Genomic DNA, 16,729 nt, shown 5'->3' with positions numbered 1-16,729 from the left:
AAAAGGCATTTAAATACCTGCTTTAAATATGCTCAAAAAGATAAAGGGAACTATAAATAAAGAATTAAAGGAAATCAGGAGAACAATGTCTCACAAAATAGAAAATTGTAATAAATAGATTGAAACTGTGAAAAGTCATCAATAAAATTCTGGAGCTGGAATGTCAGATAACAAATGAAAAATTCACTACATCACAGAAATTAACTAAAATAGATTGTAGGCCTAAATGTAAAACTGTAAAACTCATAGAAGATAACGTAAGAAAAAAAGTCTAGAAGACTTTGGATACAGCAGTGACTTTTTAGATACAACAGCAAAGACACAATCCATTAAAAACAATTGATAAGTTGGACCTAATTAAAATTTAAAACATCTTATCTGCAATAGACACTATCAGGAGAATGATAACACAAACCATGGACTGAGAGAATATATTTACAAAAGCATATCCGATAAAGGACTGTTATACAAAATATACAAACACTTAAAACCCAACAATAAAAACCCAAAAAACTCAATCAAAAAAATTGGCCAAAGACCTTCACAAACATCTCACCTCAGAAGATATGCAGATGGAAAATAAAGGTAAGAAGAGATGCTCCACATCATATGTTATCAGGAAAATTCCAATTAAAACAATGAAATACCACTACACACCTATTAGAATGGGCAAAATCTGGAATACTGACAAGAACAAATGCTGGTGAGAATGTACAGCAACGGGACTTCTCATTCATTGCTGGTGGAAATACAAATGGTATAGCCAACTTTTGAAGACAGTTTGGCAATCTCTTATGAAACTAAACACACTCTAACATATTATCCAGGAATCACACCCCTTGGTATTTACCCAAAAAATTTTAAAACTTATGTCCACAAAAAATCATGCACATGTATGTTCATAGCAGCTTTATTCATGTTTGCCAAAATTTGAAGGCAACCTCCAAGTTCAACCTTCAGTAGGTATAATGAAAACATAAACTGTGGTATATCCAGACAATGGAATATTATTCAGTGCTTAAAAGAAATGAAGTGTCAAGCCATGAGAAGACAATGAGGAACCTTAAATGCATATTACTAAGTGAAAGAAACCAATCTGAAAAAGCTACACACCTGTAAGATTTCAGCTTCACAATATTTTGGAAAAGGCAAAACTATGGAGACAATAAGAAGATCAGTGGTTTCTAGGGTTTCAGGTGGGGAGGCATGAATAGGTGGAACACAGAGGAATTTTAGGGCAGTGAAAACTCTCTATATGGTTCTATAATGATGGATACATGTCATTTATACATTTTTCCAAACCCATAGAATGCACAGTACTGAGTGAACCTTCATATAAACTATGGACTTTGGGTGCTTATGATGGATGTGACAATGTGAGTTCACCAACCGTAACAGATGTGCCACTCTGGTGAGGCATGTTGATAATGCGGGAAGCTATGCATATGTAGAGGCAGGGAGTAATTGGGAAATTTTTACTTTTCTCTTAATTTTGCTGTGAAACCAAAATTGCTCCTAAAAATAAATAAACATGCACACCACACACACACACACAGGAACACATAACAGGAGCCACACAGGTAATTTTAAACGTTCTTGTGGCCACATTAAGAAAAGTAAAAAGAGGTGAAATAATTATTTTTTTAAAATTCAGTAGAGGTTTTCAACAGCAGATTTAAAATCACAGAAGAATCAGTAAATTTGAAGGCCAGGCACTTGAGATCATCCATTCTGACTCTCAGAAGGAGAAAATAATGAAGCAAAATGAAAAGAGACCAAGAGAACTATGGTGCGCCATCTTTAGAGCCAATGCATGCATCACAGAAATCCCAGAAGGAGGAGAGAGAGAAAGTGGCAGAAAGAATATTTGAAGAAATAATGGAAAGAGCTGTATTTTGTACACTATTGAAGCTAAGTAGGCATTAAATAATTTGTCCTAGCAAATTGACCCTCAGCCCTGGTACCATCCAGACCTGCTGTCTACGTGAACAGCTTCCCCAAGAGCAGAAAAGAGAGAAGAGTCATCAAGGGAAAATTAGACAAATCAAAGTCCTCTGAGCAACTGATAAAACAACTGTTGATAAATAGAATATCAAAAGTAATATTGTAGATCTGAAAATACAGTCAACTAAAACACGATCTAATTGACATATATAGAACACTCCAGTCAATAACAGGCAGAATACATTTTTTTCAAGTACCTACAGAACATTCACCAACATAGACCTTTATCCTGGGCCATGAAACAAACCTTAACAAGTTGAAAAAAAATGATATCATTCCTACAGAGTGGGTCCTCTGACCATAATGGAACAACATGGGAAATCAATAATGGAAAGACAACAGGAAAAATCTCTGAACACATTGAAATGAAACAACATATTTATAAATAGTCCATGAGTCAAGAAGGAGATCATAAAGGAAATAAAATATACATGGAACAGAATAAAAATGAAGTCGCTGGAACAGTGATGACGGAAATTTATAGCACTAAATGCTTATATTAGAAAAGAGAAAAGGTCTCAAGTAAACGTTTCTATCCCAAGAAACTAGGAAAAAAGAGAAAAATAAACCAAAAGAAATCGCAAGAAAGGAAATAATCAACACCAGAATGGAAATCAAATTGAAAATAGGAAAACAACAGAGACTATCAAAGAAATTATTCGTTTTTCAAAACTGTCACTGAAATTGACAACCCTCTAGCAAGACTGACAAAAATACCAGAGAGATGACACAAATCACCAGTGCCAGGAGTTAAACAGAGGATATGGTTCCAGAGTCTGCAGTTATTACAAAGTATAATATGGGAATACTATGAATATGCTCATAAACCCAACAATTTAGAAGGAAAGGACAAATTCCTCGAAAACCAAAAAGTATCAAAACTCAAAGAAGAGTAAATAAATAATCTGAATAGCACTAAACCTATTCAAGAAAAAAAAACTTGAATTTTTAATTTAAAAAAAATTCCAAAAAAATTTTCCATGCCCAGATGATTTAAATAGAAAATTATATGAATCAGTTAAAGAAGTCACACCTCTGTCAAAAATTAAAAGGAGGAAAATCTTCCCAACTCATTTGATGAGGCCAATATTAACCAGACACCAAAACTAGACAAAGACAATACCAAAAAAGCCATTATGTATCAAATCCCTCATGAATATAAGCACAAAAATTGTTAACAAAATATTAGCAAGACAAATCTAACACTGTATAAAAAAATTATACATCATGACCAAGTGAGAGTTTTTCCAGGTTTGCAGTGTTGTTTCAACATTCAAAAAATCAATTAATGTAGTCCACAAGGGCTAAACAAGAAAAATAATGATTACATCCAGGAACAGAGAAGATTATTGACAAAATCCAACACCAATTCATGATAACAAATTTTCAGAACATTAGGGATAGTGATGAATTACCTAAGCTTGGTAAAGAACATCGACAAAAACCCTACAGCTAACTTCATACTTAATAGTGAGAGACTGAATGGTTACCACTAAGATTGGGAACAAGGAAAGGATGACCAACCTCTCCACTCTTATTCAAAAAAAGGAAGTTCTAGCCCTTAAAATAAGTAAGATAAGAAAAAGAAATGAAAAACATATAGACGGGAAATGAATAAAACTGTCCATATCTGCACATGACACTGCCTACATAGAATATAGCAAGAAAACTACAGAAAAGAACCTAAACAAAAAACAAAAAAAACAAAACAAAACAAAAAAAACACACTCCCAAGCACCCACAAAACCCCAAAGCAAAAAACAAAAATTGAGTTAAATCAGGTCTGTGGATACAAAATCAGCACTCAAAAGTCAATTGTGGCTTGGAGCCTAGGCCAGCACTTCCTGGTCAAGAGCCCTCAGAACCCTCAGAACTTAGATAGGATTGTAACTGGTCCCAGTGGCCCTGCTCCCTGCCCCACACGTTTGCCTCTGTTCCAGGGCACTGCACAGGGTGGGTGGGACAGAGCCAAGAGGGTGTGAGGGGTTCCTGCCTCTCCCTGGCGCAGTCACCTGGGGTCCAGGGCTGCTGGTCCTGTGGCGGTGACCTCATGGCACATCTGGTCGGGCCCCCAGCGCCTGGGAAGCCCAGCACCAGCCAGAGCAGCTATGTCTGGGGTGGTGTCCAGAAGTGGCTGCAGGGTCATTCCTCCGCATTCAGGGGGATGCAACCAGGTGGAGATGACCTGCTGGGAAAAGTATAGCTAAGAGGAAATGCACTGCCTTCCTCCACATTTGTGCCAGTGACTCGGAACTTATGCTCCGGGCATTGTGGTGTAGCAAAATGAAATGCAAGGAATCAAAAGTAAGGTAATTGAAGGCAGTGAAGTTGAAATAAAACATAAACATCATCAGAAAGACCCACTGGAGAAAGCAAAGGATGGAAAATAAAATAAAGCAGTGTTTTATCATATGTATTTCAGCAGGCCTTTTGAAATTTAGAAAACATGACTACTTTTTCTTTAGAGGACTGCTCTTTTCACTGCCACTTCAATCAAACCAACCAGCCCCTAGATGTCAGCTGTTTGCTATTCTTGATTTTACTTGGGAACATATTGTTAAATATCTTCCAACTAGGAATGAGAAGAAAAAAAACACATAACAGAATTTTACAGGTTCTTTTTGTTTGTTTGTTTTCTTTTCTTTTTTCTTGCATCTCACTAGCATTCATCTTTTATTTTTGGTAAACATTTCCATGCTATCCTACTTCCTGGAGTCTTGTACTTTTTGGCATTAGGTTTACTAAATACCACATCTGCCGATTTAGTCAAATTATTTCCTTTACTTATGGCTTTTTCTATTATAGAGTTTTCCTGAGTTTGTACAAATTATTACCTGAATCTCTCCAAAACTGCCAAGCTTCCATTTAATCGTCAAAAATGATTTTATTTCTTCACAGTAATTTGAATTTATATTTCAGTCCTTGCTTATCTTTTGGGAGATGCAGCTATCTACCAAAGCCTGAAGGCACAGAATGTTTATTCTTTTCAATGTCCTTTCTACTTCAATGTTCAGTTACTGTCTGTCATTTTTCATGGTGATGATTTTATCTGTGGCTTTTATAACCTCTTGGTCAGAAGTCATTACCTTGGTACAGGCTATTAGGATAACTTCCTATATGAATGAGACTATCCTATATTTTCCCTTTCATTCTGCTAGTTACACTGTGAGCTCTAAACAAGTATTCCTGACCAAGCTAGTATCTGTTTTCTTGGTACCCGGTTGCCATTTGCACTACTTCAAGTAACCATCCTTTTACTTAAAGTACACATTCCAGCCTACACTGAGATGAACATTCCCTGGTTGTATTTTCTCAATAGTTTTCTCATTGCTGCAGTTTATTGGTTTGATTGCCACAAGCTTAATTTGGGAGATACCGCATTACCTGTAGATCCACTTATCAACTGGAAATGCTGCGTCATTCCACTTACAATTCATAATCTTGAGCAAACTGAAAAGCCTACACCCAAAATAATTTATTATATGCCGTTCATATTTCAATAAAGCTGGGAAAAATTAATTTGTTAATATGTTGTCATGTTAAAACTAATCAAAATTTACAACTACAATAAGAATCATACTTTTACAAACAGGAAAGAATGACAACTGAGACGTGAAAAAATGGAACTGAAGCTTCCTCTCCCCTAATTTTCATAACTTTTCAGAATTTACCTTTTGGGGCTATGATATTATTTGTTAAATAGTGATTTTAAAAGCAAAACAAAATACTTCCAGTGTTTATACCTGCTCAGTAACACTTTATATTACAAATATTAGTTTGTTATTAACACTAAAGTGAAAAGAATTAACCTTTTGGCCATGTTGATGTTTCTGTTACCCAAAACACTGCTAGTTGCGAACTGTTCTGTAAATCTGAGATTCACTGCCATCTTTAAAATATGACCTTAAATAAACATTTTTATCAAGGTTAAAAAATAATTGCATTTCTATACACTAAAAATGATTGGAGAAAACCAAAATTAAACCCACATTACCGTTTAAAATCACTCCAAAAAAATGAAACACTTACCTATACACTTGATAAAACATATGCAGGATCCACATGATGACAATCATAACATATTGACAAATGACACTAAAGAAGACCTAAACAGAGAGACCTACCGTGTTCATGGATTGGAAGGTTCTACTAGAAAAGAGGTCAAGGCTCTCCAAACAGACTTATAGGTTTAATGTGATTCCTATCGAAATCTCAGGAAGGATGTTTTGTAGATATAGATGAATCTATTCTAAAATCTATATGGAAATTCAGAGGCCCAAGGACAGCTAAAATAATCTTGATTAAGAGTAAAGTAGGTGTTATATTAAGACTTACTATTTAACAACAGTAATCCAGACAGTGTGATACTTGCTGAGGGATAGATACACATGTGAGTGGAATAGATAGAGAGTCCAGAAATAGAACCACACAAATACACTGAATTGAGAAGGGTACAAAAGGAATCCAATGGAAGAAGGATAGCCTTTTCAATAAATGATTCTAGAGCAATCAGACATCCATAGGCTCAAGAAATGAATCTGGACCTAAACTTCACACATTATATAAAAGTTAATTCAAAATAGAATATGGATATAAAAGTAAAACATAAAACAATAAAAATATTTCAAATACATAGAAAAATCTTTGAGGTCTAGGGCTAGGAAAAGAGTTCTTAGGCTTGACACCAAAAGCATGATACATAAAAGGAAAAATGATAAATTGAACCTCATCAAAATGAAAAACTTTTGCTCTGAGAAAACTCATGTGAATATGATGAAAAGACAAGCTACAGACTGGGAGAAAATATTTGCAAGCCACATATTTGAAGAAGGATTAGTATTTAGAGTACATAAAGAATTCTTTAAAAAACAAAGTTAAAAAATAAACCCAATAGAAAATAGACAAAAGATATGAATGGCTATTTCACTGTAGAAGATATAAAATGGCAAACACACACACACACACGAAAATATATTACGCACCGTTAGCAACGAGAAAAGCAAATGAAAATGACAAGGAGATAGCCCTACACACTTATCGGACTGGCCAAAATAAAAACTAGTGACAATCCAAACACTGGTAAAGATGAGGATAATCTGGATTGCTTGTTCTCGTACATTTTCCATAGGAGTGTAAAATGATACCGCCACTCTGCAATACAGGTTGGCTGTTTCTTCAAAACTAATTATGCAATTTCCAGGGGTCCTAGCAATTTTATTCTCGGGCATTTACCCCAGAAAAATAAAGGTTTATGATTACACAAAAATCTGTTATACAAATGTTCATAGCAGTGTTATTTGTAATAGCCCCAAACTAGAAACAACCCAGATGTCCTTCAACAGGTGAATGGTTAAACAAACTGTGATACATCTATTTCACAGTGTACTACTCAGAAATAAAAAAGAACAAACTCTTGATACACTCAACAACTTGGATTAATCTTCAGGGAATTATGCTGAAGGAAAAGAAGAAAAAGACAACTCCAAAGATTACATTCTGTATGATTTCATTATTGCATCATTTTTGAAATGAGGACATTTTAGAAACGTAGAACATATTTGTAGCTGCCAGGTTAAGGGGTTTAAGGTTGGTAGGGTGGGGAAATGTGTGTCATTATCGAAGAATCATAGGTGGAATCCTTGTGATGAAGGAACACTTCAGTATGTTTATTGTGGTGTTGGATACAAAAACCTACACGTGATAAGATTGTATAGCACAAAGTACACACACACACATGCACAAACGAGTACAACTGGGAAATTTGAATAAGATCAGTGGACTGCACCCATATCAATTGGTGACGTTGTACTGTAGTTTTACAAAATCTTCTCGGTATTACTTCTTCCAACTGCATGTGAATTTACAACTGTTGCAATAAAATCTCAAAATAAAAAATAGAAAGGCAAGAATCAAAGTAAAAGCAGGGCCAAGTTGAAGTAGAGGTGGTGAATGTGGATTGAAAAACAGGATAATAATAAAAGGGAAGGGGACTTCCCTGGTGGTGCAGTGGTTAAGAATCCGCCTAACACACCATTGTGAAGCAATTATACTCCAATAAATTTGTAAAATAATAATAATAATAATAAAATAAAATAAATTTAAAAAAGAAGAATCCGCCTGCCAATGCAGGGGACACGGGTTTGAACCCTGGTCTGGGAATATCCCACATGCCGCAGAGCAACTAAGTCCGTGTGCCACAACTGGCCACATCTACTGAGCCTGCATTCTAGAGCCCACGAGACACAACTACTGAGCCCATGTGCCACGACTACTGAAGCCTTGCTCCTAGAGACCATGCTCAGCAACAGGAGAAGCCCGCGCACCGCAATGAAGAGTGGCCCCACTCGCTGCAACTAGAGAGGGCCCGCACGCAACAACAAAGACCCAATTCAGCCAAAAATAAATAAATACATAATTTTTTTTTTTTAAAAAGGGAAGGATTCTTGTAATGCATGGTGCATTTTCATAGTACTTCGCATTTAAACAGGCTTAGGTGGATAACTGTCTCTATCACTGTCTGGGTATATAATGCTGAGTGAATGAATTAACCTCTCTGATCCTCAGTTATCTCATCTGTAAATGTGAGTAGTAATATTATATTACTCCCTCTGTGAAGCTGTTCCCGACCACCCGGATTACATGGTTCTTCTCTGTGTTCTGAGAGTCCCTAGCTCACTCCTGCCACGGCTCTCATCACATTTATTTTTCAAATATTTAATTTGTGGCTGTCGGATTACTAGACTATGAGCTATTCAAACACTGTTTCCCTGCAAGAATCATCCCTGTGTCTCCAGATCCTGCCTGACCCAGTGCCTGGAGCCTGGTACCCAGCAGATGAGTGATGGTGAAACATGCTACTCACCCAAAACACTATAGCTATTATTATAGGTTCAATTTGTTCATAAGAAATAATATATTGAAAATGAGTGAACATAGAAAGTCTCTGCTTAAATTTATGTTCATGAGAATGGAGTTGGGGGTGGTAGTGGTTGGTGATGGCTTATATCCCCATATTTTGTCCAGAATACTCTGATACCATTGTATTCTCCACATTTTCCCCTTCATAAACCTAAATACAAAATGACTGATGAACAGAGTTGGGCTTCAATAAATACTTGTTTGGGGCTTCCCTGGTGGCGCAGTGGTTGAGAGTCCGCCTGCCGATGCAGGGGAAATGGGTTTGTGCCCCAGTCTGGGAAGATCCCACATGCCATGGAGCGGCTGGGCCCGTGAGCCATGGCCGCTGGGCCTGTGCGTCCAGAGCCTGTGCTCCGCAACGGGAGAGGCCACAACAGTAAGAGGCCCACATACCGCAAAAAATAAATAAATAAATAAATAAATAAATAAATACTTGTTTGATGAATATAACACTGCCATCAGGTTACTTTAGTTCTTCAGTGAGTGGTTGTAGATGTCACTCGGCTTACAGCAGCATAATCAAGGACATGACCTCAGTGGTCAGTGACCTTGGATGAGTGCAGGTGAGCTCTTTCACACTCAAAACGAAACTTTGCTCTTTGTCTTGCTCCTGCTTCTTTGGCCACAACTTCTGTGTGTGTTTTCTTACAGGGTCCCCTTCCCCTGTGTCCTTTCTTTGCACTTCCACTGCTTTTCTTTTTATATGTTTGTCTGCCCCAAGTGATTGTGAGATCCCAGATGCCAAGGACTAGGATCTATTCTTCTTTCATTTCCCACTTCTAGAATATCCCTGGAACATGGTGGGCATAACTATTTGCTTACATTACAAAGAGAAATTTATCTTTGTGATGGCTCTGATAGAAGGAATACCTCATTTTTTCTGTAAATTCTAATGTAGATATTATCTGTGTAGGTCCTAGGTGCTAGAGAGACTCCTGTATTGAGTTGTGAATATGTTGCATGGCTACAACTTTGACCTTTTTTGGCCATCTCACACAGAGAGAATCACAATTTTCAGTACCCAGAATAGCTTAGGGCCGCATATACCAGGCTTTGGTAATTTAAAATCCACCTTCACTCATAAGTAACTGCAAAACCTTTCTGCTCAGAAAAACTGTGCTTTGTTTTAGCAATGTACAATGTCATTACAGATGACTTCCCAGGTCAACCATAGGCTTATTGAAGACAGTGACCACAATGCATTACTCTTATGTACCTCTGACATCCAGTTAAGTGGATGTAGGCACATTGTAGGTACTCAAGCAGCACCGATTGACTCACTTATCTGGGCTTTCTGTTTGTCTTTAAAAATCGACCCTTTGGAGATTCTCCTTCCAGGAATGGTGGTGTGAGGAGTTTGCACAATTCATGCTCACAGAACACAAGTAAAAGCCTGGGCAAAATTATTGAAAACAACCATTTCATGGCACTGACAGACAATAACCTGAGAAGTGTTTCTTTATGAAATACTGCTACTGTGTTGGGTAAGAAGGTGACTTTGTGGCCTTTTTCCTGGGGGTGGTCTCATCCTTACACTCCAGCTCAGAAGGTAAAAATCCACACCTTTACTGTATAGAGGTGGTGTACTCAATCTGGGGATGTTGGCAGGCCAGATAGAAATTTTACAGGGAGAGTTTGGAAGTGAAGAGTCATGAAAGGGCCAAGAAGTTAAATTCTCCACCCCTCTGACTGCTAAAATATGCATGCATGTGGGAAACTACAGGGAGCCAGGCAAAAATTGAAAGTCTGGGACAGCTTGTGAGAGGTGGATGTTGCTGTGCATTTGGATGTATTCCTCAACCCTCACGCCATTTGTGAGGCAGAGAGAGATGATCTTATGGCTTGAGTAGGGTTGCAAGATTTAGCAAATAAAAATAGAGAATGCCCAGTTAAATTTGAATTTTAAAGATATTAAAATATTATTCACTGCTTATCTGAAATCCAAATTTAATGGGTCATCTGGTATATTAATCTGGCAACCCTAGGATTGAGCTGTATGAACATAAACCCTATCCAGATGATTGGCTGAATACAAAACTACACAGGTGAAGGGGAGACTGCCAAGTAGAAATATCACTGCCCACACAGGATGTGGGAGACAGTTTTAGCAGTATGAGCCCAGGTGAGGTCACGATAATTATCCATTACTACAAAACAAAAAAAGCCAACAACGTTCAGAAAAACAAACCAAAGTCACTAGAACATATTATCTATAACGTTCATCTTTCAAAAAATTAACTAGAATAGTGAAAAAAACTGGAAGGTATAATCCATTGTCAAGAAAATAAATGAGTCAATAGAATCTGACTGTGTGAGACTAGATTTTGAATTTAGCAGATAGCATCTTCAATGCAGTTATTACAAATATGTCAAACCAATTTAAGAAATAAATGTTTAAAAAATCAAGGAAAACAATTGTGGATGTGGGTCAAAAATCGGGAATATCAACAAAGAAATAAAAACCTATGAGAGAAAAACAATTGAAATTCTAGAGGTGCACGGTGTAATAACTGAAATGAAAAAAAAAACACTAGATTTGCTCAGGAGCATAACTGCGATGGCAAAAGAAACAATCACAATCACTTTGCTGTACACCTGAAACTGACACAACATTGTAAATCCACTATACTTCAATAAAACAAACACACAAACAAAAGAAACAATCACAAAACTTGAAGATAGATCAATAGAAACTATTCAATCTGAAGAACAGAGATTAAAGAGTGAACAAGGCCTCAGAGATCTGTTGGAAAATATCAGACATCCCAACATATGTGCAATTGTAATACAGGAAGGACAGGAGGAACAGAAGGGGCAGAAGAGGTTTTTTGAAAAAAAAATGGCCAAAAAATTCCCAAATTTGGTAAAAGGATTAAATTACTGATCAAAGAAACTAAATAACTCTAAACAGGAGAAACAAAGAAAAGCACAAGCTGAAAGCCAAAGCATGAGAGGAAAATTTGAAAGCATCAATAGAAAAATAACACATCAGAGAAACAGAAAATTGAAAAGCCTTATGAAGGAAACAAGTTTGGAATGATGAAGGAACCAAGTCTGGAATGATGAAGGAACAGTTAAAGATCAGTGTGGCTAGATTGTACTGAATGAGGGGAGAGGTTGAAGAGGTAGGCAGAAGCCAGAAAGTGTAGGGTTTGGCAGGCCGCACTAAGGAGAATGGATCTCATTCAAAGGAAAATGGGAATTCCTTGTAGAATGGTGGTAGTAATAGCTGCCCTCAGGATATATTTTGAATATAGAATCAAGAGGACTTGTTGATGGATATTAGTAAAAAACAAACAATATACAACAAACCCAAGAGATCTGTTTCAGACATGTTGAGTCAACCAAACAGGGAAGTCGGGTAGGTTAGACAAGTCTGGGTCTCAAGATATACATTTGGATGGATTCCATGTTTTGATTCTTTACCACAGTTCATCTATTTTGCCTACTTTTCTGATTCCTAAGGTACATACATGCTTCGTTTATTTGTCTAGAGTCTTTAGTTGTAATCAGCAGGAGAGATAGGCAGTACTGGGCTTACTCCATGGTAGCCAGAAGCAGAATCTCCTCATGGGAGTTTATGGAGGATAAAGCTCAATTGTAAGTTGTGTCAAGCTGGTGGTCTGAATACAGTTTTGGATTCTAGATTCTATCTGAAGTTATAAAATACTAAGATGGTGAGTGGATTATTTTAAATTAGTGTGTCCTAAAACTCACTAAATCCTTCCTGGATTCCACTGAAGGTCAGAACCTAGGAGCAGTGACTCAAACATGGGAAAAAAAGATATAATCTGAGTGAATGACTAAACCAAACCCAAAACCAGGCATTGGACAGAAGTGCCTTCAGAGGCAGGCAGGTGGTACACTCTCCCCGCAGTGGGAATCAGAGATTCCTCCCCACAATGGTGAACAATGGCATGTTGTGGCTCCTGCTCCTGTTAGCTGAGAAACTTCAGACACAAGTCCTCATGCCTGGGTGTTCCCCTGTGGAATGAAATGAATAGAATTGTCACACTGGCTTCATAGATACTAGAGCATGTGCATATACATTAGCTTATAGATGTGTATCTCTACTTCTCATGATGCATGATGGATTATATTGATTAACTGGTTTTCTGTAGCGTCCTCTGATAGGCACTCAGCCCAGATCACAATATTCTTCTGATGGGCAACTAGACTGGCACAGAGAACTTCTTCCTGGTGAACACCAATGATTATTACTTTAAGCCTAAAAGCAAATATAAAACATATAAATTAACAGGGACTGGAAAGCACCCTTGTGACCTCATCAGAGAAACTAGGAATTTAAGTGTCCAGCGATCCACCCATGCCTGCATGATATCATGACTCCATCTATCTATTATCCATCCAAAAACTATGCTTTGAGATCCTCTATAGGCCATGAACTGAACTACAGTCCACATGGCACTAAAAAGCTTCAGCATCATCCTATGAGGGACCCTTTGAAAGGACTTTTTTCCCTAATTTTGAAATTCTGATCCTCTGTGGTCTCTTCTGGGCCCATTGCCTCCTTTGAGTTTTCTGTGACATATTTGTCTCCAGCTCATAAACAAAAGATTTCAGATGCAAACAGGCTTTTTACACATCTTTCCAGGTGGTAAATCACTGGGCTTCCTCCTACTGACCAAGAGCAAATAACTAGAAAGTCCCTAGTACCACATGACCTAAGAGCCACATATCCACGTGAATGTTGCTTTTCAACTCATATGCATCCTGGAGCAGGAAGTGCAACATCTAAAGCCGTGTTCAAAAAGGTACAATTTGGGGTTCAGTTTTTTTTTTTTTTTTTGAAGCATAGGTTAAGTCTGCTGCTGTATTGAACAACCGTCTCACCATCAATTTGCTCATTCGGTTTATCACTAGGTAAATTCCAGCCTGATTTATCTGAAGAGAGGATATGTTTGCTTTTTCTGTTCCTAAGCTGTTTGGAAGAGGGCTGCACTTTCTTTTAGATGAAGTTTGTTTAGTGTAGAGTTTTCTCTAAATAAATAGTTGTAAATAATTGTAGATAAGACTCTGAACCTAATGCAACGTCAACGTAAGCCTTGGTGGACATCCACATGCCAAAAAAAAAAAAATCTAGACACAGGCTTTACAACTTTCACAAGAATTAACTTTAAATGGATCACAGACCTAAATGTAAAATGCAAATCTATAAAACTCCTAGAAGACAACGTAGGAGAAAATCTAGGTGACTTTGGGTTGGCAATGAATGATCTTTTAAAAACAACACCAAAAGCACAACCCACAAAAGAAAAAATTGATAAATTGGACTTTGTTAAAATTAAATATTTCTGTTCTGTGAAGGACACTGTTCAGAGAATGAAGTGACAAGCCACAGACTGGGAGAAAATATTTGTAAAAAATATGTGATAAAGGACTGGTATCCCGAAATATACAAAGAACTCTTAAAACTCAAAAATGAGGAAACAACACGATTTTAAAATGGGCAAAAGATCTGAACACACACCTCACCAAATAAGATGTACAGATGGCAAATAAGCCTACGAAATGACATTCAGTATCATGTATCATTAGGGAACTACAAATTAAGACGACAGTGAGATACCACTACACACCTATTTGAATGGCTAAATCCAACACACTGAATATATCAAATGGTGGTTGAAGATGTGGGTTAACAGGAACTCTCATTCATTGCTGGTGGCAATGCAAAATGGTACAGACACTTTGGAAGACAGTTTGGCAGTTTCTTACAACATTAAACATCCACTTACCATATGATCCAAAAGTTGTGCTCCTCGATATTTACTCAAATGAGTTTAAAATTTTGTCCACACAAGAACCCGCACATGAATGTTTATCTAGCTTTAGTCATAATTGCCAAAGCTTGGAAGTAACCAAGATGTCCTTCAGTTAGTGAATGGATAGACACTGTGGTACAGCCATACAATAATATAGTATTCAGTGATAAACAGAAATGAGCCATCATGACACAGAAACACATGGATGACCCATAAGTGCATATTACTATGTAAAAAACACTAATCTGAAAAGGTTTTACAACATATCAATGTAACTCTGACTTTCAGGAAAAGGCAAAATTACAGCAAAACGATCAGTGGTTGTCAGAGGTTTTTAGCAAGAAAGAGGCAGGGATGAATAGGAGTAGCCCAGTGGATTTTTAGGTCAGTAAAATTATACTGTATGATGCTATGATGGTGGATACATGTCATTATACATTATACATTTGTCAAAACCCAGAGAGTGCAAGTCAAAGAGTGAAACCAAATATAAAATATACACTTTAGGTAGTAATAAGGTATCAACATTGGTTCATCCCTTGTAACAGATGTACCTCACTAATGCAAGATGCTCCTAATAGAGGAAACTGGTTATGGAGGTGAGGGTGGGAGGATTTGGGAATCATCTGTACTTCTTGCTCATTTTTCTGTAACTCTAAAAGAAATAAAGAAATAAAGTCTATTATTTTTTTAAACATTGAGATAAATGGTAGGCAATAATTTCAAAGGATAGGTAGTGCCTCCTCCTCCTCTCTCAAGATTTGGCTTTTGCCTCCATTCCTGCCCCGTTGCCTCCCCCTTGCGAACCTTATGCCACAGTCACTGTGCTGCTCTGGGCTGGAGGGAGTGCTCGTGAGTACACGTTTGTGCACGCACAGGACACTGGGGAGAAGCACATCTATTGAGAACCACAATTCCATGTCTGTGCGTGGCCTCCCCCAACACATCCTGTGCCTTAGTTTCCGCTCTTTTGTTGGTTTCTTTTTCTCTTGAGTCAGATGGATTAAGCTTCAGTTTCCCTGGTAACCAACACCGGTGTTTTATCTCAGCCTCTGGTCACAGAAAGAGAGAAAGATGGAGAGAAGAATTTCCCGTTGGTCCTGGCCCTTCCAGCAGGGCTGTTGCCTGAGATGAGTGATCCAGTGAGGATGAGCAGAAGAATGTTGCCAAGACAACAGAATCCCACACTCCTGTCCAGCACTGAGGCACTTCTCCCTCCCCCTCCCTGCATGCTTGGATCTCACCTGAGAATGGGAAATGTGCTTTGGCTAAGAGTGAAGAGATAGATGCATGGTAGAGAATTTAGGGAGAGAGGTGAAATCTTGGGAGCCTTCAGAAGGGACTGGGGGAGGTGCGGGAGTCACAAAGAAAGCATTCTGTACAGCACTGCGATCTTGGGAGACAATGAAGACTATGAAAGCACAGTGGCTCTAACGTGTGGTTCTGTGATTTTCTCCAGCAGTACACAGTACACCATTTTCTGAAGCCAAGCTCCATGCCTCAGGCCTTGGAAAATGGTGCCTGTGTTGTTTGTTAAATGAGAATGGAGCCTGACATCACTTATGGAGGGCAAGGATGGCCTTGAGGAGGCGCTGCTCACATCAGTGACAACTCTCATCTGTTACTCCACTCTGTGTGTCTGTCTGGTCCGTTCTTCCTTCTGTGCTCCCTTTTTTTGGGGGGGGGTCTCTTTATGGGATGTGAAACATTGTCCTCAGTTAAAGGGGAATATGAGGCGAGGGTGCCCCAATCTTCTCAAACATGGACCGATGAGATGCTGGGCAGAAGAGGAGTTGGTGGGGATGGTGTGCTGAAATCAGACTCATTCGCACTGCTCAGATGGCATGGGGACTTTGGTTAAGTTATTCTCTCTGGCCGATCTGATCTGATCTTTATCATGAGTGCCCACTCTCTGGAGTGGATAGTAAGTGGCAAAAAAAAAAAAAACCACTGAATTTATATCTAATCTGGTAAGTGCAATCTGATGCTATCATGTGAATGGTTAGTTTAAAATAATGCTG

General features: G+C 38.0%; 1 pseudogene across 1 annotated transcript; it reads left to right on the top strand.

The window, feature by feature from the left end:
- The first annotated feature begins 4,287 nt into the window (after positions 1-4,287).
- LOC309796172 (putative G-protein coupled receptor 160) lies at positions 4,288-5,507 on the top strand (annotated as a pseudogene). Its single transcript has 2 exons — positions 4,288-4,313; positions 4,668-5,507. The product of its transcript is annotated as a putative G-protein coupled receptor 160 (transcript).
- The last annotated feature ends 11,222 nt before the right edge of the window (positions 5,508-16,729 follow it).

The sequence above is a fragment of the Mesoplodon mirus genome (genome assembly GCF_964341445.2).
Source record: "Mesoplodon mirus genome assembly, chromosome: X".
NCBI classification, from domain to species: domain Eukaryota; kingdom Metazoa; phylum Chordata; class Mammalia; order Artiodactyla; family Ziphiidae; genus Mesoplodon; species Mesoplodon mirus.
The sequence above is the reverse complement of the archived record's forward strand: the minus strand, read 5'-3'. Positions and strand labels throughout refer to the sequence as shown.